Below are 27,568 nucleotides of genomic sequence, written 5' to 3'. Positions count from 1 at the left end.
ACTCTGGTGGTTTTGTTTCCCCAAACTGGAAACCACCCAAATGTCCAAAAGCACAATGGGAGAAATACATTATATATGCACACAGCGGAATGTTATACAGAAATGAAAATGAATAATCAACAACCACATGCAACAGCAAGGATGAATCTCATAAATATAAGATTTAGCAAAAAAAGACTGGTACAAAAGATTACACATTCTAGAGACAGAATAATGCTGTCTATATAAAATGTAAAAACAGACCAAACCACTCTGTGTTGTTGGAAGTCCAATTTCACGGTTAGGGTGGAGAATGGCAGGGGACACGAGGGGACTCGCCAGTGCTGGTGATGTTCTCTGGTTTTCACACTGAGTGTTGCTTGCAGAGGTGTGTTCACTTTGTGAAAGCTCACTGAGCTGTAAACTTATGATGTGTGCACTCTTCTTTATGTGTGTTATGCCTCAGAAAAAAATTTTGTTCAGGGACACCCCGCCTCCCCCAGCACACTTAACATTTCATCCACACTCAAAGCCTTGTCACTTCCTGTGCACAGGGCATCCCTTCTGCTCAAAGAACACCCCTCTGCTCACCCCTGCCATGGCCAGAATGGGGCCTCTCTCTGTGAGCCATCAGCACCCTGGCATGGCTCTGAGAGCAGCACTTTTCCTGCCACTGCTGTTGCCTTTATGCGTCTAGGCCTGGGATCAGTATGTGCTCCTTAAGGGCAAGGACGATGTCCAGGTTCCTGTTGCATCCCCATCCCCAGAGTCTATTTATACATAATAGGTGTATAGCACATATTTGTTCAACGAATGGAAGGCCTCAAGCAATCGCCTGCTAGAGGAAGACGGAGGAAGATAAAGAGTAAAGGATGGGGTTGAAGGCAACTCCGCTGTTGGCAAATCAGGCCCAGAATCTTTGTTCTTTAATTCATGGGTGTTGGTGCAGGGATAGATTAAAGCAAATACAGTCTCAGGAGAAGCTAGACATTCTTACTCATTATGGATAAAGTTGATTATTCAGTGATTTTCTGTCTCCCTACTAGAATTTAAGCTCAATAGAGGTGGGGCAAGGACAGGAATCTTGTTTAGACTGTATCCCCAGGGCCTAGAACAGTGCCTGGTATATTATAGGGCCTTAATAAATATTTGTTGAGTGGATAAATGAATGAACAAGGAGAAAAAAACTGTAATAATCTGGTTAGGCTATATAAAAGTACTACTAAATATAATCACTTACCTCAAATGCCTTCCATTTATGCCTGATCAGCATGCTGCACCATAATTATTATGCAGACTGCTAAATAGGTGTCAGATTACCCTGTGTAAATTTTATTTGATGACAGAACTACACTCAGTTCGTGCAGGCCTGAGGAACTGAGTGTAACTGCTCATGGCCCCAAAGACTGGTGGATCCTGGAGACTACATTTTTTTTTGAGACAGAGTCTTGTTCTGTCACTCAGGCTGGAGTGCAGTGGCGCGATCTTGGCTCACTGCAATCTCCACCTCCCAGGTTCAAACAATTCTCCTGCCTCAGCCTCCCAGGTAGCTGGGATTACACATACCCACTACCAAGCCCGGCTAATTTTTTTAGTGGAGATGGGACTTCACCATGATGACCAGGCTGGTCTCGAACTCCTGACCTCAGATGATCCACCCGCCTCGGCCTCCCAAAGTGCTAGGATTACAGGCGTGAGCCACCGCACCCAGCCAAGACTATATTTAAGCATGACAGTGGCTCAGGTTCTGGGCTGCTCTTGGGCCTCAGCTCTGTGACTCCCTAGACACAGTGATGAGAAATAATTTCCTCTTAAACCATAAAAGAATGAAAAGAGCCACCATGTTGCATGTCTGTAAGGCTCAGTGGCTTGCAAAATTCTTTGGACAGTCTTTATCATAGTTAATCCACAGAACAAGCTCTATTACAGATGAGGAAGCTGTGCCCAAGAAAAGATACGTGCCTAGCTGAAGGTCATACAACTGTCTGGAGGCAGAGCCAAGGCTAACTAGGTCTCTCACTCCACTAGCTTTTCTATCTTAACTGCTACAGAGCAGAAAGATGAAGCTTTTAGATTCTTCATCAAAAAACACAAAGACATTTGGGGTCTTATTTTCAGCTTAACATTCAGATAAATCTAGTCCTAGGACCTAATAGTGCATCCTTCATTAACAGAAAATATTTTAATAATTCAGGGGCAAAAAACGAAATTATCCTGAAGTTAGAGCACCAAGATGCTCTTTCCATGACCATTACCCTCCATGGGGGGTTTCTCCCCTGCTCATGGTATATTCTCCTCCACCTGCAAGCTGTGGCATTGACATCGACAGCTCAAGCCCAGACTTACAACTGCACATCTGCCTGATGACATCTCCACCCGGGGATCCCACAGCACGCCACAAACACCTTGTTCTAAAGAGAAGGTGTAGTCTCCACCATGCCCGCCACCTGCTCCTCCTCCTACTTCTTCTTGTAGGTGGCACCACAATCCACCAGTCACCCAAGCCAGAAGGCCGAGAGTTACCCTAGATTCCTCTGTCCCCACACCCCTACATTTAATAAGACCCCAGATCCTAACAGTGCTGCCTCCTAAATACCACACCTTTCTCTCCATCACCACCGGCTGTCCACGTACAGACATTTGTCAGCAACAACCTGGATCTCTGCAACAGCATCTTCATTGGGCCCCCATCCTCTGGTCTTTCTCTCTCCATTCAGTTCTCCATAGAGCAGCCAGGGGCTTCTTACAGAAATACAAACTTGATAATCACACACTCCTGCACTAAAGTCTTGGGGAGCTCTCCATTGCACAGGAGATCAGGGCAATCTCCTCAATCTAATAGATAAACCCTCCCATGATCTGGCCTTGCTCACCTGTCCCTACCCCATACCCTACGGCACCTGATGCCCCAGCAGAGCCGAAGCCCCACTCCCCTACAAAAGTTGTGTGCTTTCACTGTGCCCTCTGCCCCCTGCGTGCACTTCTGCTTGGAATGCAGTCCCATCCCCTGATGGATTGCAAGCTGTGTTTTCCAGGTTCAGCTCGTCAGCTCCCCTCGAGGCTTCTGTGATCCCCTCCCCATCTGCTGCCACCATACCCTAACACGCCTCAATGGGACACACATCCTACTTATGACAACGATGCTGTCTGGACAGCATCAAGTACCCAGCACCCGATCTGGCACATAGTAGGTGCTCCAAGAATATCGGCCGAATGAATAAATAAACAGATGGGGCCAATATGAAATAAATTCCCAGTTTGGTGTGTGCATTTTGTATAGTCCCTGTAGTTAAAACAAACAACCTAAGCAGACATAATGCAGCAGATGCAGGCCAAGGGGAATCACAGTAATATATGCTGAGAAGGGGAGGGAAACAAATGTGTACTGCCCTCTGATTCTGTGCCTGGGGCTTGGTCTGGCTGCCACAGGTAAGAACATGGGGTTGAGCCCTATGCTGCCATGTACTAGCTGCACACCTTGGGCAAGTGAGCTAACATCTCTAAACCTTGACTTCTTCATTTGTAATATGGGGATGTTAATAGCTCCCTCATGGAATTGCTATAAGGATTGCATGATAAGATGCTGTGCACTGCTGCTTGGAGTAAGCACTCAATAATAAATACTGGCCAGGCGTGGTGGCTCACACCTGTAATCCCAGCACTTTGGGAGGCCAAGGCGAGCAGATCACATGAGGTCAGGAGTTTGAGACCAGCCTGGCCAACATGGTGAAATCCCGTCTCTACTAAAAATACAAAAATTAGCCAGGTGTGATGGCGGGCACCTGTAATCCCAGCTAATCAGGAGGTTGAGGCAGGAGAATCACTTGAACTGGGAGGCAGAGGTTGCAGTGGACAGAGATCGTGCCACTGCACTTCAACCTGGGTGACAGAGCGAGATACTGTCTCAAATAATAATAATAATAATAATAATGATAAATACTAACTCTTCATGACCGTGCACTCACCCTGTAAGATGGCATTGCATCTCCATTTCACAAATGAGGAAGCTGAGGCTCAGAAAGGCTCAGTAACTTATCCAAGCTCATGCAACAAAAACAGCAATGCTGTGTTCAAATTGAAGTATGTGTCTAATCATATACAATCACAAATCCCAGGCCCCTGCTTTGACTATGGTTGAATTCAGCAGTGTTGGCAGAATTTAGGTTGAAAGCAGGTATGTCAGTACAGCTTCCAACCTCAGAGGGTCTCTGACAGTCCCCACCTAGACAGAGCTGGGCCTCAATCCCATACTTTAGGTAGTTTGGAAGACAGAGAGTTCAAAGACAGAAATTCCCCATCTATTTGAGAATCCTGCTCTTGACACCCGACAGAAGCCTTGCTGATCCTGAGTGCAGAGGGAAGGGAAGGCCCAGACTGGACAGAAGCTGGGCTCCATCTGGCTCTGGGTCTTACAATGAATGCTCTTGAGCAGCTGCCCCCCTCACAGCCTGCCTCTTCCTCCACCAGTAACATGGGAATGGCAGTGCCTACCTCCGGGGTGATAAGCGCCAGGAGAGCAGGGAGCAATTCGGGCTTTTCCACCTGTGTCCTCAGTGCCTAGCACAGGCTGGCACATAGTAGGCACTCAGAAAGTATCTGTTGGAATAATAAAAGAGTCCAATCGGAGGGTGGAGCCAAGATGGCCGAATAGGAACAGCTCCGGTCTCCAGCTCCCAGCCCCAGCGACACAGAAGACGGATGATTTCTGCATTTCTGCTTGAGGTACCGGTTTCATCTCACTAGGGAGTGCCTAACAGTGGGTGCAGGACAGTCGGTGAAGCGCACTGTGCGCGAGCCGAAGCAGGGCAAGGCATTACCTCACTCGGGAAGCGCAAGGGGTCAGGGAGTTCCCTTTCCTAGTCAAAGAAAGGGGAAACAGACGGCACCTGGAATATCAGGTCAGTCCCACCCCAATACTGCGCTTTTCCAACGGGCCTGGAAAACGGCACACTAGGAGATTGTGTCCCGCACCTGGCTCGGAGGGTCCTGTGCCCACGGAGTCTCGCTGATTGCTAGCACAGCAGTCTGAGATCAAGCTGCAAGGCGGCAGCGAGGCTGGGGGAGGGGCGCCCGCCATTGCCCAGGCTTGCTTAGGTAAACAAAGCAGCCAGGAAGCTCGAACTGGGTGGAGCCCACCACAGCTCAAGGAGGCCTGCCTGCCTCTATAGGCTCCACCTCTGGGGGCAGGGCACAGACAAACAAAAACTCAGCAAGAACCTCCACAGACTTAAAGGTCCCTGTCTGACTGACAGCTTTGAAGAGAGTAGTGGTTCTCCCAGCACGCAGCTGGAGATCTGAGAACGGACAGACTGCCTCCTAAAGTGGGTCCCTCACCCCTGAGCAGCCTAACTGGGAGGCACCCCCCAAGTAGGGACAGACTGACACCTCATTCAACCGGGTACTCCTCTGAGACAAAACTTCCAGACGAACTATCAGACAGCTGAATTTGTGGTCTCACGAAAATCCGCTGTTCTGCAGCCACCGCTGCTGACACCCAGCCAAACAGGGTCTGGAGTGGACCTCTAGTAAACTCCAACAGACCTGCAGCTGAGGGTCCTGTCTGGTAGAAGGAAAACTAACAAACAGAAAGGACATCCACACCAAAAACCCATCTGTACATCACCATCATCAAAGACCAAAAGTAGATAAAACCACAAAGATGGGGAAAAAACAGAATAAAAAAACTGGAAACTCTAAAAAACAGAGCACCTCTCCTCCTCCAAAGGAACGCAGTTCCTCACCAGCAACAGAACAAAGCTGGATGGAGGATGACTTTGATGAGTTGAGAGAAGAAGGCTTCAGACGATCAAACTACTCTGAGCTACGAGAGGAAATTCAAAACAATAGCAAAGAAGTTAAAAACTTTGAGAAAATATTAGAAGAATGGATAACTAGAATAACCAATGGAGAGAAGGGCTTAAAGGAGCTGATGGAGCTGAAAGCCAGGTTTCGAGAACTACACGAAGATTGCAGAAGCCTCAGTAGCAGATGCAATCAACTGGAAGAAAGGGTATCGCTGATGGAAGACGAAATGAATGAAATGAAGAGAGAAGGGAAGTTTAGAGAAAAAAGAATAAAAAGAAATGAACAAAGCCTCCGAGAAATTTGGGACTATGTGAAAAGACCAAACCTACGTCTGATTGGTGTACCTGAAAATGATGGGGAGAATGGAACCAAGTTGGAAAACACTCTGCAAGATATTATCCAGGAGAACTTCCCCAATCTAGCAAGGCAGGCCAGCATTCAGATTCAGGAAATACAGAGAACGCCACAAAGATACTCCTCGAGAAGGGCAACTCCAAGACACATAATTGTCAGATTCACCAAAGTTGAAATGAAGGAAAAAATGTTAAGGGCAGCCAGAGAGAAAGGTCGGGTTACCCACAAAGGGAAGCCCATCAGACTAACAGCTGATCTCTCAGCAGAAACTCTACAAGCCAGAAGAGAGTGGGGGCCGATATTCAACATTCTTAAAGAAAAGAATTTTCAACCCAGAATTTGCTATCCCGCCAAACTAAGCTTCATAAGTGAAGGAGAAATAAAATACTTTACAGACAAGCAAACGCTGAGTGATTTTGTCACCACCAGGCCTGCCCTAAAAGAGCTCCTGAAGGAAGCACTAAACATGGAAAGGAACAACCGGTACCAGCCACTGCAAAAACATGCCAAATTGTAAAGACCATCGAGGCTAGGAAGAAACAATAGCAACTGACGAGCAAAATAACCAACTAACATCATAATGACAGGATCAGATTCACACATAACAATATTAACGTTAAATGTAAATGGGCTAAATGCTCCAATCAAAAGACACAGACTGGCAAACTGGATAAGGAGTCAGGACCCATCAGTGTGCTGTATTCAGGAAACCCATCTCACGTGCAGAGACACACATAGACTCAAAATAAAGGGATGGAGGAAGATCTATCAAGCAACTGGAAAACAAAAAAAGGCAGGGGTTGCAATCCTAGTCTCTGATAAAATAGACTTTAAACCAACAAAGATCAAAAGAGACAAAGAAGGCCATTACATAATGGTAAAGGGATCAATTCAACAAGAAGAGCTAACTATCCTAAATATATATGCACCCAACACAGGAGCACCCAGATTCATAAAGCAAGTCCTCAGTGACCTACAAAGGGACTTAAACTCCCACACAATAATAATGGGAGATTTTAACACCCCACTGTCAACATTAGACAGATCAACGAGACAGAAAGTTAACAAGGATATCCAGGAATTGAACTCAGCGCTACATAAAGTGGACCTAATAGACATCTACAGAACTCTCCACCCCAAGTCAACAGAATATACATTTTTTTCAGCACCACACCACACCTATTCCAAAATTGACCACATAGTTGGAAGTAAAGCTCTCCTCAGCAAATGTAAAAGAACAGAAATTATAACAAACTGTCTCTCAGACCACAGTGCAATCAAACTAGAACTCAGGATTAAGAAATTCACTCAAAACCGCTCAACTACATGGAAACTGAACAACCTGCTCCTGAATGACTATTGGTACATAATGAAATCAAGGCAGAAATAAAGATGTTCTTTGAAACCAACGAGAACAAAGATACAACATACCAGAATCTCTGGGACACATTCAAAGCAGTGTGTAGAGGGAAATTTATAGCACTAAATGCCCACAAGAGAAAGCAGGAAAGATCCAAAATTGACACCCTAACATCACAATTAAAAGAACTAGAAAAGCAAGAGCAAACACATTCAAAAGCTAGCAGAAGGCTAGAAATAACTAAAATCAGAGCAGAACTGAAGGAAATAGAGACACAAAAAACCCTTCAAAAAATTAATGAATCCAGGAGCTGGTTTTTTGAAAAGATCAACAAAATTGATGGACCGCTAGCAAGACTAATAAAGAAGAAAAGAGAGAAGAATCAAATAGATGCAATAAAAAACGAAAAAGGGGATATCACCACCGATCCCACAGAAATACAATCTACCATCAGAGAATACTACAAACACCTCTATGCAAATAAACTAGAAAATCTAGAAGAAATGGATAAATTCCTCGACAAATACACCCTCCCAAGACTAAATCAGGAAGAAGTCGAATCTCTGAATAGACCAATAACAGGTTCTGAAATTGTGGCAATAATCAATAGCTTACCAACCAAAAAGAGTCCAGGACCTGATGGATTCACAGCTGAATTCTACCAGAGGTACAAGGAGGAACTGGTACCATTCCTTCTGAAACTATTCCAATCAATAGAAAAAGAGGGAATCCTCCCTAACACATTTTATGAAGCCAGCATCGTCCTGATACCAAAACCTGGCAGAGACATAACCAAAAAAGAGAATTTCAGACCAATATCCTTGATGAACATTGATGCAAAAATCCTCAATAAAATACTGGCAAACCGAATCCAGCAGCACATCAAAAAGCTTATCCACCATGATCAAGTGGGCTTCATCCCTGGGATGCAAGGCTGGTTCAACATACGCAAATCAATAAATGTAATCCAGCGTATAAACAGAACCAAAGACAAAAACCACATGGTTATCTCAATAGATGCAGAAAAGGCCTTTGACAAAATTCAACAACCCTTCATGCTAAAAACTCTCAATAAATTAGGTATTGATGAGACGTATCTCAAAATAATAAGAGCTATCTATGACAAACCCACAGCCAATATCATACTGAATGGGCAAAAACTGGAAGCATTCCCTCTGAAAACTGGCACAAGACAGGGATGCCCTCTCTCACCACTCCTATTCAACATAGTGCTGGAAGTTCTGGCCAGAGCAATCAGGCAGGAGAAGGAAATAAAGGGTATTCAACTAGGAAAAGAGGAAGTCAAATTGTCCCTGTTTGCAGATGACATGATTGTATATCTAGAAAACCCCATTGTCTCAGCCCAAAATCTCCTTAAGCTGATTAGCAACTTCAGCAAAGTCTCAGGATACAAAATCAATGTACAAAAATCACAAGCATTCTTGTACACCAATCACAGACAAACAGAGAGCCAAATCATGAGTGAACTCCCATTCACAATTGCTTCAAAGAGAATAAAATACCTAGGAATCCAACTTACAAGGGATGTGAAGGACCTCTTCAAGGAGAACTACAAACCACTGCTCAATGAAATAAAAGAGGATACAAACAAATGGAAGAACATTCCATGCTCATGGGTTGGAAGAATCAATATCGTGAAAATGGCCATACTGCCCAAGGTCATTTATAGATTCAATGCCATCCCCATCAAGCTACCAATGACTTTCTTCACAGAATTGGAAAAAACTACTTTAAAGTTCATATGGAACCAAAAAAGAGCCCGCATCGCCAAGTCAATCCTAAGCCAAAAGAACAAAGCTGGAGGCATCACACTACCTGACTTTAAACTATACTACAAGGCTACAGTAACCAAAACAGCATGGTACTGGTACCACAACAGAGACATAGATCAATGGAACAGAACAGAGCCCTCAGAAATGACGCCGCATAGCTACAACTATCTGATCTTTGACAAACCTGACAAAAACAAGAAATGGGGAAAGGATTCCCTATTTAATAAATGGTGCTGGGAAAACTGGCTAGCCATATATAGAAAGCTGAAACTGGATCCCTTCCTTACACCTTATACAAAAATTAATTCAAGATGGATTAAAGACTTATATGTTAGACCTAAAACCATTAAAATCCTACAAGAAAACCTAGGCAATACCATTCAGGACATAGGCGTGGGCAAGGACTTCATGTCTAAAACACCAAAAGCAATGGCAACAAAAGCCAAAATCGACAAATGGGATCTCATTAAACTAAAGAGCTTCTGCACAGCAAAAGAAACTATCATCAGAGTGAACAGGCAACCTACAGAATGGGAGAAAATTTTTGCAACCTACTCATCTGACAAAGGGCTAATATCCAGAATCTACAATGAACTCAAACAAATTTACAAGAAAAAAACAAACAACCCCATCAAAAAGTGGGCAGAGGACATGAGCAGACACTTCTCAAAAGAAGACATTTATGCAGCCAAAAAACACATGAAGAAATGCTCATCATCACTGGCCATCAGAGAAATGCAAATCAAAACCACAGTGAGATACCATCTCACACCAGTTAGAATGGCCATCATTAAAAAATCAGGAAACAATAGGTGCTGGAGAGGATGTGGAGAAATAGGAACACTTTTACACTGTTGGTGGGACTGTAAACTAGTTCAACCATTGTGGAAGTCAGTGTGGCGATTCCTCAGGGATCTAGAACTAGAAATACCATTTGACCCAGCCATCCCATTACTGGGTATATACCCAAAGGACTATAAATCATGCTGCTATAAAGACACATGCACACGTATGTTTATTGCAGCACTATTCACAATAGCAAAGAGTTGGAACCAACCCAAATGTCCAACAACGATAGACTGGATTAAGAAAATGTGGCACATATACACCATGGAATACTATGCAGCCATAAAAAATGATGAGTTCATGTCCTTTGTAGGGACATGGATGAAACTGGAAACCATCATTCTCAGTAAACTATCGCAAGGACAAAAAACCAAACACCGCATGTTCTCACTCATAGGTGGGAATTGAACAATGAGAACTCATGGACACAGGAAGGGGAACATCACACTCCGGGGACTGTTGTGGGGTGGGGGGAGGGGGGAGGGACAGCATTAGGAGATACACCTAATGCTAAATGACGAGTTAATGGGTGCAGGAAATCAACATGGCACATGGATACATATGTAACAAACCTGCACATTGTGCACATGTACCCTAAAACCCTAAAGTATAATAAAAAAAATAAAAATAAAAAAAAATAAAAGAGTCCAATCAGAGAACATATGTGGAAACACTCTGTCAACTGCAAAGTATTTACATGTGAGTGGTACTTGGTGTCACTGAAGATGAGGAATTTACAATCTAGGTACGATTTCTCTACCCACGCAGGCTCTCCTCCTTTGACCCTCCAGCCTTCGCTGTCCGCAGCTCATGGGGCACCATTTATTCACATGCTGTCCCCCAAGGGCCTCAAAGATGCACTGTGAGCACCGCACTCAGAACTGAGGCTTCCAGGTTCTCACCTCTGCTTGACCATTTACCTGCCCAGGATGTGTCCTTACCTTAACACCAAAAATCGGTGTCTCCACTTTTCCCAGAAGGGGAAACTCATTTCCACTTTTTTACAACTGCAAGACTGGTTCCATTTTCTCAAGCTAGAAGATCCTCTAACATCTCTCTCAATGGAAAGAGACTGTCCCCCTGGTTCCATGCTTGTATTTTGAATACAAGCCCCATGAGGGCAGGAGCTTTAACATGCTTATTCATCTTCACCACCTTGGACAGTGCCTGGCATGCAGCAGCTACACACACATACTGTCAAATGCATGAATGAATGAAGGAATGGCTATTTCACTTTGCATTTTTTAAAGCAGGGGAACATCTCTTTGGGGCATGTATCACCTGCCACACCTGCTATTATGTCTATACTGACTAGAAGTTTAATAAATGTTTGCTGATTCATGAGCAGCAGCCAGTTCATCAGCACAGACAGGCACCACCTGCAGACAGCTCATGGTATTCTGGCTGTGCACATGCTGTCTGGACTCCATCGACCCAGTTGTGCAAATAGCCTCTCCTCTCCTGACTTGTCAGCAGTCCCTCCGCCGGTCTCTCTCATCCTCACAGGGCTACTACATCATTAATTGTGATTTTCCGAGGTGGGTCAGAGAGGAGGCTGACAGCCACCAGTTGGTGTGGGGTGGCAGGAAGGGTAGAGAGAATCAGACGGGCAGCCAGATTAATGACAGGTTTTTTCCCCGCTGTGGGCAACAAGATCTTGATTACTCTTCCTGATGCTCCAGGCTCCTCAAAAAAATGAATGTGAACTTCTCTGCTGTCCTGACTCCCCCACTGGCTGGGAGAAACTCCAAGTGGCAGCCAGCAGCCTGGATGGAGTGTGCAGGGGTAGGGGGTGGCCATGACAGGGGAGTCTGCTCCAGCCTCTGTGGCCTCCATGGGGGAGAATTAACCCTTGTGGCCTAATGCAGTTGGGCAGCACTTTCTAGGTATCCTCTCTCCCTGACAACAAATGGGGAGATGCCAGGATGCAAGACTATCCCAGGAATCAGGAACCTGGGTGTTCACCAGCTCTGGGAGTCAACTCTCTGAGCTGCAGTCTCTCATTCTGTAAAATGAGGGAATCAGACTAGATGATCTCTAAGGTTCTTAGAAGCTCTGGGAATTCTGCAGTTGTAAGAACTGAACTCTATGGTAATATAATCTTTATTGAATATTTACTATATGCAAAGTACTACTTCAGACTCATTTACTCCTCAGGAGAACCCTGCGAAGCAGATACTGCCATCCTAACTGCCATCCTCCCCACCTGCAGACCTGGAACTCAAAGGCGGAGAGGTTGTGTAACTTGCCAAGGTCACTCAGCGGGGAAATGGAGGAACTGGGCGTAGGCTCCAGGAACTTGTTCTCACCCATCACTCACTACACCCACCTTCCCTGCATGTCCCAGAACCTAGCAGGCAGTTGGCACTTGAGGAAATGTAGGAATGTGATTGTGATGATCATAATGATGTTGGAGAACAAGTCGAGTTAAATGCAAGCAGATCACCTGCATGTCTTGCTGAATAAGGGGGCCGGCAACAGAAGAATGCATCTGGGAGTACCCTTTGGCCAAAAGATCGGCCCAGGTGTCCCATGAGGGGATGCTCCCAGGAGTCTGTGATGAGTTAGGACATGGCAGGTTAGCCAGGGGTAATGAGCACTCACGCTGGGAGCTGGACCTGGTCTGACTCACCTAAATAAACTGAAGAGCAGTGGCAGCACTGACCGCCTGGGTCCGACTTAAGGGGTGGACGTTCCCTGAGCACTACAACTGTGGGTACGTGGTAGGAACCAGGCCACAGGACTAGAGACAGTCATGCCAAATGCTCAGGCACTAAGGAGCAAGACGAATGAGGAATTACAAGTCTTGTTTCCTCTCTATATTTCACACAGATTTCAGACCCCTAACGCACCTCTAAACAATGGCCCCGGCCGGGCGCGGTGGCTCACGCTTGTAATCCCAGCACTTTGGGAGGCCGAGGCGGGCGGATCACGAGGTCAGGAGATTGAGACCACGGTGAAACCCCGTCTCTACTAAAAATACAAAAAAATTAGCCAGGCGTGGTGGCGGGCGCCTGTAGTCCCAGCTACTCGGAGAGGCTGAGGCAGGAGAATGGCGTGAGCCCGGGAGGCGGAGCTTGTAGTGAGCCGAGATTGCGCCACTGCACTCCAGCCTGGGCGACAGAGCGAGACTCCGTCTCATGGCCCCTCCCCAGAGGCATGATAAGACATCCCTGGCTTCCAATTCCAGTTGTCACTATGCGTCCTTGGGCTGGCTGCTTAACCTCTGAGAACTTTATTTCCACAAATATAAAACTGCAGACAATGGCTCCCTGGAAAGGTTGCTTCAACAGACCTCAGGTATAATGCAGTCAGTAAATGGGAACTGCCTTTCATCATCTCTCCACCCCATTCAGTGCTTCCTTCCAGCCCTTGTACACAGACACTCTGATGGCATCCTCATCTTTCCCCAGTAGGATGGCGTCCCATGCCTGCTTGCTGGTATTAATCCACAGCCCTCTGACCTGCAAAGTGCAGGTCCAGATCAACCCCATTCCCGAAGCTTTCCCTGAAGAAGTCAGTCCTTCTGACAGAGGAGAAAAATCAGCAGATTGGAAGTAGAGAGCTGTGTGACCTTGGACCCATCACATAACCTCTTGGGGCTTCCATTTCCTCTGCTGTAAGGTGGGAAATGACATTTGTATCATCTTCCTTACTGGGTTGTTAATAGGATTCAACGAGATCATGGATGTAGAATTACTTTGCAGGTGAGTAAAGTGCTTTTGCGACCAAAGGATCTATGTTGTTCCCATACCCAAGACTGGTCAAAGCACGTACACACACTTAATGCCACTATCTATTTATACTTTATTCAGTGAATACTACTGAGTGTCTACTGCATGGCAGGTAATTTTCCAGGCCCTGGGATATACACAGTCCCTGCCTTCATAGAGCTTACAGTCTGGGACATTAAGAGACACTAATCAGATATTCAAGTATCTTGATGCCATAATTACAGACTGTGAAGGAAATGAACAGGATGGTTCAGGGTGCAGCAGGGAGGGAAGACTTCCCTGAGGATGAAATGTTTGACTTGAGTTAGCCAGGTCCTGGGAGGGAGGATGCGAGGAGCCGGGAAGAGACCAGGATGGAGAAAACAACACGTGAGGAGGGCAGAGGCCTAGGATGGGACATGGCACAGTGAGTTTCAGAAATCACAGGGAGTCTGCTGAAACCACAAAGCTGGAGCTCCTTTTCTGTATATCTACTGTGTTGATTTCCAGTCTCCCTCATTAGCTGTGGCACCCATAAGGACAAAAGCCTGTCCCCTCTCCCTCTGCACCCCTTGGTCTAGGATAAAGTTCTGCATTGAGGGCCGATTTTCTCCATGAACCCTGAACTGGACTCAGCATCCTTCACAGAAAAGGCAAGGAGCCTGCAGCTCCCATCTCCTGTACACTGCAAGGGAGGTAGGCAGAGGCGAGAGGAGGAAGAGCTCATTGCCAGCCACGGGAGGTGGAAGATGAGGCCCACAGAGCTGGATGGGAAGGGCAGGACTGGCTCTGAATGGTGACAAATATCCCTGGCATTTATCTGAGGCCACCAGGCTGGGCCCTGGGGGGCAGGTGCTCCTGGCAAAGACCACATGAGCCAAGGCTTTGAAACAAAACAGCTCAGTTCTGAAGCCGTCTGTAGCACACTTAGAGCAGAGACACCTTGCAGAAGGGTGCCCACAGAGGAATCAAGTGAGCAGGAGAGAAGACCAACTTGGAGAGAAAAACTTTTAAGGACAGCATTTTAATCACCTCCAGATAAATATAACCCTCTCTCCTCTGCTAGGCCTCTCTCTGGGTGTTTGGGAAGAGATGAGCAGTCCTGCAGATGACTGACTGTGCGTTTGAGTGAGGGTGTGTGTGCTGCAACCTTCCCTAAGGAGGACTGAGAAGAGCTGGGCTTCTCAGCCTGGAGAAGAGGGTGGGATGGGTGGCAGCTGTGTAATGAGCCATGCAGGCAGAATGTCACCATCTGAAGCCAGCAAGGGCTATGCTGGACTCCCAGGTGATGATACTCAGGTCAAAGCCAGAGGAAAGCATTGGAACTGCTGTTCGTGACAAAGAGGAAGTCCTGAGGCTGACAGCTGCTGGGCACAGAGGCAGAGCTCCTGTCCCTTGGCCTGGCTCCATCATGCCCAAGTGGAGACCCCACTATATCTGTCCTGTCCACGGCCACTTCTGGTGCACATCAGCGCTTTTTGTTGTCTTATCCACCATCGTCAGAAAGTAGGCCCTATCTTTTTTTTTCTTCAGTCTTAGCCAGAGCAGGTGAGAAAGGAGCTATCCCTGGATGCGCGCATTCCTTGGAGAAACCCAGAACCAGCCCACCTCAGCCCTCCCAGGGGTGTGGGGCAGAGGGCAGCAGAGCCAGATAGGTCCACAGCAATGTGAGCGGTGTCCTGCTGAAGGTTCAGAGACCTATGCTACTAGAGTCATCTGAGCTCAGAACAGTCTCTCGGAATTGCCTAAGGGCACATGCAGGGCCCATACCACCCCTCCCCTTCCATCAGCCCAGTTAGCACTGACTCCCATCTGCTTGGGGCAAGGTCCTGGCACCAGGCTCCCTCGGGGGCCAAGGGAGGAGAAACCGGCTGCTGACTGGCTGCCCCCAGAGAGGGGATATAAGACTCCAGTCGGAGAAGGAGGGAGACTTGCTTTTCATTCTCAAGTGTTCTCTATTGTTTGCATTTTTAACTGCGAGGTTAGACTAGTTTTTTTATTTTCACTTAAAAAGTCTGGTTAATAATTACAAACACAATAAAGAATCCTGACTCTCTCAATACCTAGCTCCAAGATCTTGGCCTGTTCCTTAACCCCCCTGAGCCCAGATCCCCTCCTCTGCAGAATGAGGCTAATACACCTATGCCCAGGTTCAAGTGTTCAGTGAATGCTGGGCCTGTCTAGGTCTCTGGTGGCCTCTCTGGAACATTCCTCCTCAGCCTATGCTCTGGCTGCCCAGACAGAAGCTGGAGCTCCAGCACTGACCCTGGGAGTTCACCCCAAGACCTGCACTCCTCCAACCAGTATCACCCCCTCCACAGCTAGTGTTCACCTGAGTCTACCTATAGCCATGCTTCTCACCTCAAAGATCCCTGGCTCTGGTTCTTGGCTGGATCTCAGGCCCTCTCTCAGGGAAGGAGGAACTCTGGGGAACCACTATGTTCAGTCTGCTAAGGGGGTCAGGCATGCAGAGGACACCCCATCCAGAGGCTGCCCTGGGCATCTGCATTTGACACAGGTTACAGAAGAGAGCCTGTCTAGGGCCCATCACCTTCCCTCTGCCAGTGGCCTAGAGATGTCACAGAAACCACAGGCAAAGCCAGGCTAGTCTCCGGCCCCTGAGTTAGAAGTCCAGAGGCTGGAGGCTCGGCTCCCCTCCTTCTATAGTCACAGGACAGCCTTGAGGAAATCCGCAACCTCCCTAGGTAAGCAAGTGGGTCATCCCTGCTCTCAACAAGGATAGCACCTTGGTGAGGGGGCACATACACCTGAGAACCCAGCTCCGGCGGCCAGAAGGGGGAGAGAGGCTGTGGGTACTGTACCTCCTCCAACAGGGGGCTGCCACATGGGCAGATCTCACAGCTCTATGGCACTACACCAGCATACCCACATGCTCGGGGCCCACCCAGCTCCATGCTGGGCACTGACGGCCACCAGGACCCTCCGATGTGGTGCCTTCCCTCAAGAAGCTCCCTGGAGAAGTATGATGTCCTTGTGTGAAGAGTAAAACAGGCTGCAGGAACTCAGCATGCCCGTCCACAGCGAAGCCGCTTTCACAAGTCAGGGTGGCCTCTGTCACAAAACAAGGAACAGCGCTGGAAGGCAGGCAGAAAAATATCCCCGAGTCCCCGCAATTGCAGCAAGAATCTTGGAAGATGTGGGCCACACGCTGAGCCCCGAGGCATGTGCTGGATGGGGAGAGACCTTCCAGGTAAGTGCTGGGGAAAGCAAGCAAGGGCTGTTCGAAGGATGGTGACAAAACGAAATCTGGCAGGAACCCATTGTGTCTGAGGGGCCCAGAGATGGGTAAGTATTGCAGTCAGATTCTGGAAGGCCTCAAATGCCATGGTTAAGGAGTTTGGACTTTATCCTCCAGGCAACAAATAGCCATTAAAAGTTTCTGGGCAAGGGAGGGCCAGGACCAGAGCTGTGCTCTCAAAAAAATCCATGGGACCAAGGGGCACCCGATGGCCTGGAGAAGTTAACAGACACCTAGCAACATGTTGGGGGGAGTGTGAATGTGGGGAAAACTGACCCTGAAGTGAACTGGGCTGATTCCACTGGAACATCAGAGCACAGACATTTTCCCACAAACTGGAAAAGAAAATTTCCAAGCAGCTGTGCATTGGGTAGGAGCGTATGGTGGTTCTCCAAGGGAAGCAGAGCCCTGGCAGGTCCAGAGCCAGTCTCCGTAGGATGTGGGACATCAGACACACTGACGAGTCTGGATCCGCCCATCCCCAAATGTTAGGCTCTAATGGAAGTGTCTTTGTAATAAAGGGTCTGGACTTGGAGTCAGAAGGCCTGTGTTCAAACCCAGTTTTGCCACTTGTTCCCTGGGTAACTGTGGTCAGATCCTTGAATCTCTCTGTGCCTTACTTTCCCATAAAATAGGAGACATATTACCTGCCCTGCCTACTTCACCAGGCTGTTCAATGATCAGAGATGTTACATGTGAAAAATGGTTTGATAACATGCGGTGAGAATAAGGAAGGTTTTTTTCTAAATCAGACCCCTGTGGTTGGTTAGTTCCTAGCATTCTTCTTCCAACGCGCCCTACCAATTCACCTCCCACCTTATGTTCTAGGATATATCTGACTCCCTATCTCTCAGATTTATTGAACAGATGAATGATTTATCTTTGTTTTCTTCAAAACACCTAGGACAATGTTTTCCACCTAGTTGGAGCTCAATAAGTGTATGATTGATTAATTAATAAAAGTGAACCTACAGAGGATGTTTTAATCCTACTCATCTTTCCCCTACTCAGTGACTCATCTTAATATCAATGCTAGCAAAAAAATAATTAGGATGGCAAGCTGGAGATGTCCCCCCACTCCCTCCATCCACAAAACTTCAAAAAACTCCCAGAAGGAGGCAGTACAAGGGAGTGGTTATCAGCACAAGCTCTGCATCTGTTTTAAACAGAGCTCCCAGAACCTGGGTGCCGCTACCTACCAGTCATGTGACTTGGGACAGTGATTAACCTCTCAAAACCTCAGTTTCCCCATTCATAAAGTGGAGAAAATGCTAGACATTCCTAAGGTTGCTGTCAAATATTAGCTGCGATCTTAGCAGTATGCCTGCAAATAGCAAGTGCTCAATGCTTGACAGCTGTTATTGTGATTATTGCTATTATTGTCCAAAGCCAAATCACCATGATTTGGGGAGATGGGTATTTAGGTACAGATTTTCCATTAGTGTGGATGATTGTGAGTACTCTGTGACAGCCAATGGATTAAGCCTCTCAAATGCCTTAATCTGGAGAATCAATTGGACCACCAAAGCCAACTAACATCCCTGCTATGGAATGGCATCTGGGGCTGGGGGCACTGAATGGATCAGTCGCCCTTCTGGTGCTAACCCAGCATTAATGGTGCAAGTGAATTACAAACAAGGCCCACCTGCTGTGCTCAGCAACAAAACCCGGCAGGAGGGTAATTGCCCAGAACTTGAGTGCAGGGGGACACAGCGGGCATGGAACACATTAACCACAGGGAAGAGCAACTTCCCAATGCTTTCGTTTTCCAGCCAACCCAGCCAGTAGGCAAGGGAATGTGAAGGCGGGCACCAGACAGGGAACTCTCAGGAACCACAGAAGAAATGTGCTTCCAGACCACAGCTGGCTGCCCAGCCCAGCCCCTCAACAGATCTGAGAGCAAGGGGAGATCACCTATGCCAACCATGCACAGGGACACTAGTGTTCCCTATGTCCGCATGGATGCCAAGGATTTCTGGCATTGAAGTCCCATCTGGGTGGTCCAACCATAGGAAGGCAGCCTCTTTGATATTAAGCCCCTGACATGAGTGATCAGGAGTAGATGACGGGCTAACCAAGGTCAGTGTAGGCAGTGGTGGCACGGATGCCATCCATTTGTTCATTCATTTGTTCATCTACACACTCAACATGCATTCCACATACCATTGCATGTGAAAGGAAAACTAATATGACACAAGACATTCTTTCCAGGGGCTCATTGTGTTAGGGGAGGCAGGCACAGGCATCAGTCACCCAGCACAGGCTGGGAACCGCGGTCACACAGTCAAGGAACAGGGCCCAGGCTGAGACCTCTCAGCACTGCCAAGGCATGGTCAGAGGGGGCTTTGCAGAGAAACGGATCTTCACGCTGCTCTTGAAGGACAGACACACACACACAACCACCATACCTACACATGCACACACACACTACACACCATATATGCATATACATATCACACATCCACACAGACATACACATATACAAGGCATACCATACACACATATGTACATACACATGTATATCATTAATACGTGTACATATACGTAGACACATACATACATGCATCCTTAGGTTTTAGGCATCTAAGAAGGAAGCATAAGGCCCAAAGCTCTCATATCTCCACCAAGTTCTTTTTTTTGTCCTCTTTTTTTATTATTATTATACTTTAAGTTCTAGGGTACATGTGCACAACGTGCAGGTTTGTTCCACCAAGTTCTTAACGTGCTCTAAGACCGAAAGGAAAAGGGCAAATTCAAGTACAGGGCAGAGAACAATCCTTGTCTTTGATCGTCCTCATTGTCTATTGCAGGCAAGGAAGGGCAACCCCTTCGCCTTCTCCCCTTCTACTGCAAGGTTCACTGATGACCTGAGCAGTGACTTCACAGCCTTGGACTTTCCTCCTGGCCTGGCTGCAAGAACATCCTTCCTCCCCCTCCCGAGCCATCAGGCCACGGAAAGAGGCAGCAATATTTCAGGCAGCCTCTGGAGCAACTGGCATAGGTGTTCCTTCCGGAAGGCTGGGTTCCAATCCCAGCTCCCTCAATTACTAACTGTGACCAAGACGTTAAACTCTCAGCCTCAGCTGCCTTGTCTGTAAAACAGGAATAATAATAGTACCTATCTTACAGGGCTATTTGCAGTTTCAAATGAGAAATGCATGCAAATACTTAACACAGTAGCTGGCACATAGTTACCGATAAATATAATTCACAATGGAACCACATTCCCGTTGCCTGGAAGCAAACAGCTCTACTGATTCTGATCCACACATTTAATCTAGCAAAGAGCATTTTCCTCACTGCTCTTTCATTCATTCAACAAGGATTTACTGAGCACTTAATGTGTGCGAGGCATAAGATCTTGTAAAAAATACAGTATCCCTGTCCGTGAAACATTTATGAAATAATCAAAAAAACCCTGTGTCACAGAACTGTACACACATACACACAATCACATACACACACACTTTCTCTCTCTCTCTCTCTCTCTCACACACACACACACACAGACCCTCTCCCCTGAAAATTTCTCATCCATATATAAAGTACTATCATCAGCATTGTTAGACTTGATAATTACTAAAGCCTAAGCAGTAGGCAGCTCAGGGACTATTATACTCTATTTCCTAGAAGAGGAAACTGAGGCTCAGACAAAATAAATACCTTGCCCAAAGACCAGGGGAAGGGATGCGCTGGAACTAACGTTATTAGACACCCTGGCTGCAACATGCATTGAGTTAGCTGCTTCCACACGGTCACTTTATCAAATCCCACAACAACCCTAAGAGGCATGGGTTAGAGCCCTCCTTCAAAGATGAAGAGCCGGAAACTCAGAGCGGTTCAGTAATTTGCCAAGGATCACAAAGCTAACGAGCGATGAGCCAAGTTGCAAACAGTATTGTCAGACTTAGTCCTGCCAGCTCCTCCCACAGGACCAGACTAGATTTAATAAGTAGCACTGTTCAGACAAGTCGCGGGCCATTCAGTTGCAGGTCCCGCAGGCTGTATGCTAACCCCCAATATCAGTGGTGGGCCTACTATGCTCCAGGCTTTGTGCTCTGACGGATACCCTGATGTGCAGAGTCCACAGGCAACGCTGTGTCCCACGGTGCCTCAGGCACGCCCTGCACATTCCCACCTTGGGGCCTGTGCTTGAGCTCGGCCCTGGACCTAGAACACATTCCTCCAAAGAGCTGACACACTCCCTCACCCTCTTCCAGGCCTTGACTCAAATCTCTAACTCTCAGGGGGCTTTCATCCTTGCTACCCTGCTTTAATTTTTCTTTTTTCCACAGCACTTATCCCCTTGTAGCTTATTATGTAATTTACTTATTCTATTTCTTATTTATATGAGTTTCCCCTCTACACGCTTGCTAAAGAGTAGCGAGCTCCTAGAGAGTAGGGATTTGTTTGCTTTGTTCTTTATGAGTCCTAGACACCTAGAACAATGCCTGCCATATATAGTGGGTGCTCAGTAAATGTATTGAATGAATATGGGAAACATTTGAGCAGTCAAGGTATTAAGATTAAACGCTCCCAGTGCAGGTGGAGGCTGGACGTATTCTGGGAGGGGGCCATGGCGGCCAGGCATCTCCTACTTCTACTGGGGGAGGTGCAGCCTCAGGAGCACGTAGATTTAATGCCTCCCTATTGAATATTATAATAATTCAGAGACAGAGGCAGCATGAAAAGCTTCCTATTTGCAGTGTTCTGACAGCAAACAGATGAGGTGAGGAGGAGGACGGCAGAGAATTTCAAGGAATACTCATCCTGGACGCAAGGAGAACCCAAGGCCGCTGCTGGCTATGGCTGAGCCCCGCTGAAGGCAGGATGCCAGGCTCTGCTTCCCAGCACATCCTGAAGGGACAGGAGCACCAAGGAGAGGGAGAAGATGGGGCCTCACAGCCTGGAAAGTCAAGAGAGATGAGAAGAGTGAAGCCTTGGTTCAGAAGATGGGTCCCAGGACCTCACAACCAGAAGGGGGCTTGGGGACCACCTAGCATAGATTCCTTACTTCACAGATACAAAAAATAAAAAAATAAAAAATATATAAAAAGGTCCAGAGAGGGAAAATGACTTAACCAAGGTCCAGAGTTTGTCCCGGAACAAGTTCTAATACTCGCATCTCCTGGCTGCTCCGTCAATGTTCTTTTCGTGATAGTACTGGCTCAGTGACTCGTTTTGTTTGGTTGTTTTCCTTACAGATGGAGGTCTTACTCTATCTTGCCCAGGGTGGAGGGCAGTGGCATGATCATAGCTCACTGCAGCCTGGACCTCCTGGGCTCAAGCCATCCTCCCACCTCAGCCTCCTGAGTAGCTAGGACCACAGACACACACCACCACACCTGGCTAATAACTTTTTTTAAAACTGTCTTCCATAACTCAGCACTGTATTCCGTACTGGGGACATAGCTGTGTGCAAGACAGATAATGTGTGTTGGGAAAAACACACAGGTAGCCATCAAATCCCAATACAAAGTGGACGGTGTGATCACAGAGGATGTTTCCTGGTTGCCATGGGAACACCGGGACAGAGCACCCAAACGAGGCTTGGGAAGCGGGGGTGGCCAGAGAAGACTCCTCAGAAGAAAGAACATTTGAGACCCAAACAATGTTGGAATCAGCCAAAGCGTCAGAAGTGTTTGAAACAGAGCAACTCCATCTTAAATAGGAGCTGGGTAAAATGAGGCTGAGACCTACTGGGCTGCATTCCCAGGAAGTTAGTTAGGTATTCTAAGTCACAGAATGAGATGGGAGGTCAACACAAGATACAGATCACAAAGACCTTGCTGATAAAACAGGATGTGGTAAATGAGCTGGCCAAAACCCACCAAAACCAAGATAGCAACAAAAGTGACCTCTGGTCATCCTCACTGCGCATTATATGCCTATTATAATGCATTAGCATGTTAAAAGACACTCCCATCAGCGCCATGACAGTTTACAAATGCTATGGCAACATCAGGAAGTTACCCTATATGGTCTAAAAAGGGGAGGAACCCTCAGTTCTGGGAATTGCCCACCCCTTTCCCAGAAAACTCATGAATAATCCACCTCTTGCTTAGCATATAATCAAGAGACAACTATAAATATACTCAGCCATGTGGGCTGCACTGCTTATGGAGCAGCCAAGCTTTATTCCTTTAGTTTTTTTTTTTTTTTTTTTTTTTTTTTAACTTTTACAGTTCAATTTACTATACAGAAATCACTTGGGTTTTATATTTTCAGTTAACTTTTGAACCAAGTTTACAATATTATAACAAAAAAAAATCTTTACACTAATTCAGGACTTTTTAGCATACCAAATTGAAATACATAGATTCAAATTTCAGATTTATGGCAAACAGTCTTCAAATACAATACAGACATTTCTTAAAGTAACCATATCATTCACATGTGATATTTGCAACTCTGAGATGTTTCACATAGAACAGCTCTCCTGCAGATATGGCAAAGTGGATATGCCATGAAGTTCAGAGCCTGTAGAGTCAAGCCAAGGACTCAAAGTTGCACCATCTTTAAAAAGGTTTAGCATTTCTGGGCCGGGCACAGTGGCTCATGCCTGTAATCCCAGCACTTTGGGAGGCCGAGGTGGGCAGATTGCCTGAGGTCAGGAGTCCAAGACCAGTCTGGCAAACACGGTGAAACTCCATCTCTACTAAAAATACAAAAAAAAATTAGCTGGGCATAGTGGCATGTGCCTGAAATCCCAGCTACTCAGAAGGCTGAGGCAGGGGAACTGCTTGAACCAGGGAGGTGGAGGTTGCAGTGAGCTGAGATCGTGCCACTGCCCTCCAGCCTGGGTGACAGAACGAGACTGTGTCTCAAAAAAAAAAGGTTTATCATTTCTGGACCACAACAATACAACAATGCACAACATGTAAAGAAGGTAGGAAACAGTTCCCCCTCCTTGTTATGGTTAGAAGAAAGTTGTGTGGTAGCTTGGAATTTTGCATAAAACCCGATATTATACCTTGGAAAAGTCCAAGGGCAATTTGATGGTGATGGATTGGGGTCTTATATATTTTTTTAATTAATAGAACCCATGAAATTCAAATGGGCACTAATTAAATAAAAAAAATTAAGCACCTACTGGTTTAAGAGATTTAAATTTATTAGAGATTCATAATCAATTTCTTTCCACCTTGAAATCAAGGTATAAAAACCAGCTATTAAGCACATTCCAAACTTCTATGTGGCACAGGTAGAGTTTTCTGTCCACTGGCACCAAAGTGAAGTCACATTTCCTCTTGGGAGACAGAAATTCCACACCTGAACATAGAGTAAGTTGGGAAAAAATGACCCCTGTTACTACTATTGTGATTCTGAGATCTAGGATTACTCATATACTAACAGTAAACAAAGCAAATTCCTGGCAACAACTGTTATTCCTTTACTTTCTTAATAAACTTGCTTTCACGCTACTCTATGGACTTGCCCCAAGTTCTTTCTTGCATGAGGTCCAAGAACCCTCTCTTGGGGTCCGGATCAAGACCGCCTTCTGGCAACAAAAGGGAAGCAGAGGGATGGGAGGAGGATGAGCCCGTATCTGGAGGGGACAGGAGACAGGGATCTTTCCTGATCCAAAGGCAATGAGGGGTGCTGCCCTGGGGGAATAAGATCCGGGTCAAAGATGGCTCCACAGCAGCCATGCTAGGAAGTCTAGATTGTATTCTACGGGTACCACAGAGCCACTGAGAGTTTTACATAAAGGGATGACATAACCAGAATTTCTTATGGAAAGGTCACTCTGACTGCAATTTGAAAAGAGTTTTAGAGGGGTTAAGTCTGGAGTCTGGGACATCCATTGGGTGGGCACTGAAGAGGTCCTGGAGACAGATAAGGGCGACGTGAGAAAGGTAGAAGTGGTAGAGGAAGAGACGTTTGCATTTGCAAGCTTTTTAGGAGGTAGAATTGACAGGACCTGGGGATCAGATGTGGGTTGTGGAGAAATGAAAAGCAAGGATGCCTTCCAGGCTTCCAGACTAAGCACCTGCCTAGAGGATGGAGCCACTTACTGAGACAGGGGCCCACCTCAAGAGGAGAGACTGCAGGACAGGGGAATGACTTCCCCAGGAGATTAGAGGAAGGAAAAGGCAGGAAGCAAGGGATGGTGAGCCCAAGGTGCCAAGATCACCTGTGCGGTGTGTGTAGCGAGATGAAGAGCACAAAAGCAGGCCCCGGGGATTCTCCCATCCAGAGCTCAGATGGTTCCAGGATAAGCTCCAAGTTCACCTTTCCACCTCTGTCCATGGCGCCCCGATGCAGCTGAAGCTTAGAGCAAGCTTGTGCTTTGTAGGCTTTGACCACTGGCCAGACACTGACCTCTGCTTTTTTTTTTTTTTTTTTTTTTGAGATAAAGTTTCACTGTTGTTGTCCAGGCTGGAGTGCAATGGTGTGATCTCAGCTCACTGCAACCTCCACCTCACAGATTCAGGCGATTCTCCTGCCTCTGCCTCCTGAATAGCTGGGATTACAGGCACGCACCACCATGTCCAGCTAATTCTTTGTATTTTTAGTAGAGAAGGGGTTTCACCATGCTGGACAGGCTGGTTTTGAACTCCTGACCTCAGGTGATCAGCCCGCCTTGGCCTCCCAAAGTGCTGGGATTACAGGCATGATCAGGCGTGGGATTATTGCTCCAGGCCCAACCCCTGGTCTTGTAAGGTCAGGGGCCACCTTGCTTAGAAATGGTATTAGGGCACAGAATAAATAGTTCTGATCCCTGAAAAAGGCAGGCCCTTGCTCACCATGCTACTTTAGAAGATATCATTGGGCCGGGCGCAGTGGCTCACGCCTGTAATCCCAGCACTTTGGGAGACTGAGACGGGTGGATCATGAGGTCAGGAGATAGAGACCATCCTGGCTAACACGGTGAAACCCCGTCTCTACTAAAAATACAAAAAATTAACTGGGCGTGGTGGTGGGTGCCTGTAGTCCCAGCTACTCGGGAGGCTGAGGCAGGAGAATGGCGTGAACCTAGGAGGCGGAGCTTGCAGTGAGCTGAGATCGCGCCACTGCACTCCAGCCCGGGCAACACAGTGAGACTCCGTAAAAAAAAAAAAAAAAAGAAGAAGATATCACTGAGAGGTAGCAGAGCATGAGGATAAACATCATGGACTCTGAGGACAAATTCTAGCTCCCCCACCAACTAGCTGTGTAATCCCATGCAGGTTACTTAACCTCTCTGTGCCTTGTTTCCCACATTTGGAAAATGGGGATACTAATTCGTATCTCCAAAGAGGTAGTAACTCTACCTCTTTGTAGAGTTTCAAGAGTTTTAAGTGAGTCAGTATTTGCCAAAGAGCTTACAAGAGTGCCTGGCACATAGTAAGTGCTAAATAATTGTTAAATTAATAATAAAACATGACCAGGTGTGGTGGCTCATGCCTGAAATCCTAGCACTTTGGGAGGCCAAAGCAGGCTGAACACCTGAGATCAGGAGTTCAAGACCAGCCTGGCCAACGTGGCGAAATCCCATCACTACTGAAAATACAAAAATTAGCTAGGTGTGTTGGCGGGTGCCTGTAATCCCAGCTACTCAGGAGGCTGAGACAGGAGAATCACTTGAACCTGGGAGACGGAGGTTTTAGTGAGCCGAGATCACGCCATTGCACTCCAGCCTGGATGACAGAGCGAGACTCCCTCTCAATAATAATAATAATAATAAACAACATATGCATAAGCTGAGGGTTTAGATGCCATCACACTAGGAATAAGATAAGTCAGGGTGGGAGAGGTATGCTTCTATAGGCAAGGGGGCCCAGGAGAAAGAAGGGGCATTCTGCAGTGTGGGCTTTAAGCACCCTGGCACACCCCACTACAGAAGAAACCTGGGCAGAGACAAATGAACATTTAAACCAGCTCCAGCTTCAGATCACCGCAAGAAATAATTATTCTGGGTATGAATCTTCTTTAAGAAGTAATATTTACTTTGGAAACACAGTAACTGCACCCCAAATGGCTCGCTGTTCGTGGAATCTGAGCAGCCTCCACTTTACTAGGGGAAGCAGTCCTGCTTTATGTATCCAGGCGCTCTGTAAAGCACTGAAATCTACAGCACATTTGTTATGCAGCTCAGCAAAAGGTGTATGAATAAAGAATAACCTGTTCAATCAGCACTGCTCAGCCAGAGAGACCAGGAAGCCACTCACTCTGCCTGTGAAAGGGATTTGCCAAGTGCCAGGGTGGGAAAAAAACAAGCCTGTCCCACCAGGGCACCCTGACATTGGATTTCAACAGGCTCATGTTCCCGCTTCCACTGTGTCACTTGCTGGTAAAAACAATACAACTCCAACACGAGGACACCTGCTTCCCTCGAGAACACCTGCTCCCTGCCTGTCTGACTTCCTACCCACCCCCACCTGGCATCTGGAAAAAAGAGGAAAAATATGTGTTCATGGTTCTCTCTCTCTCTCCCTCTCACCTCCTTCCCTCCTCTTCTCTTTCTTCCTACATC

General features: G+C 46.7%; 1 protein-coding gene across 3 annotated transcripts in view; it reads right to left on the bottom strand.

The window, feature by feature from the left end:
- Positions 1–27,568, bottom strand: part of GRIK4 (glutamate ionotropic receptor kainate type subunit 4) — a 483,112-nt gene that overhangs the window by 328,282 nt on the left and 127,262 nt on the right. For all 3 annotated transcript variants that reach the window (XM_032167730.2, XM_058446675.1, XM_058446676.1), the window contains exon 2: positions 4,471–4,575. The gene's annotated coding sequence lies outside the window, so the exon portion shown is untranslated. The remainder of the gene's footprint in view (positions 1–4,470; positions 4,576–27,568) is intronic.

The sequence above is a fragment of the Hylobates moloch genome, unplaced genomic scaffold, assembly GCF_009828535.3.
Source record: "Hylobates moloch isolate HMO894 unplaced genomic scaffold, HMol_V3 SCAFFOLD_11, whole genome shotgun sequence".
NCBI lineage: Eukaryota > Metazoa > Chordata > Mammalia > Primates > Hylobatidae > Hylobates > Hylobates moloch.
Note: the sequence above shows the minus strand (reverse complement) of the source record. Positions and strands in the feature narration are given on the sequence as shown.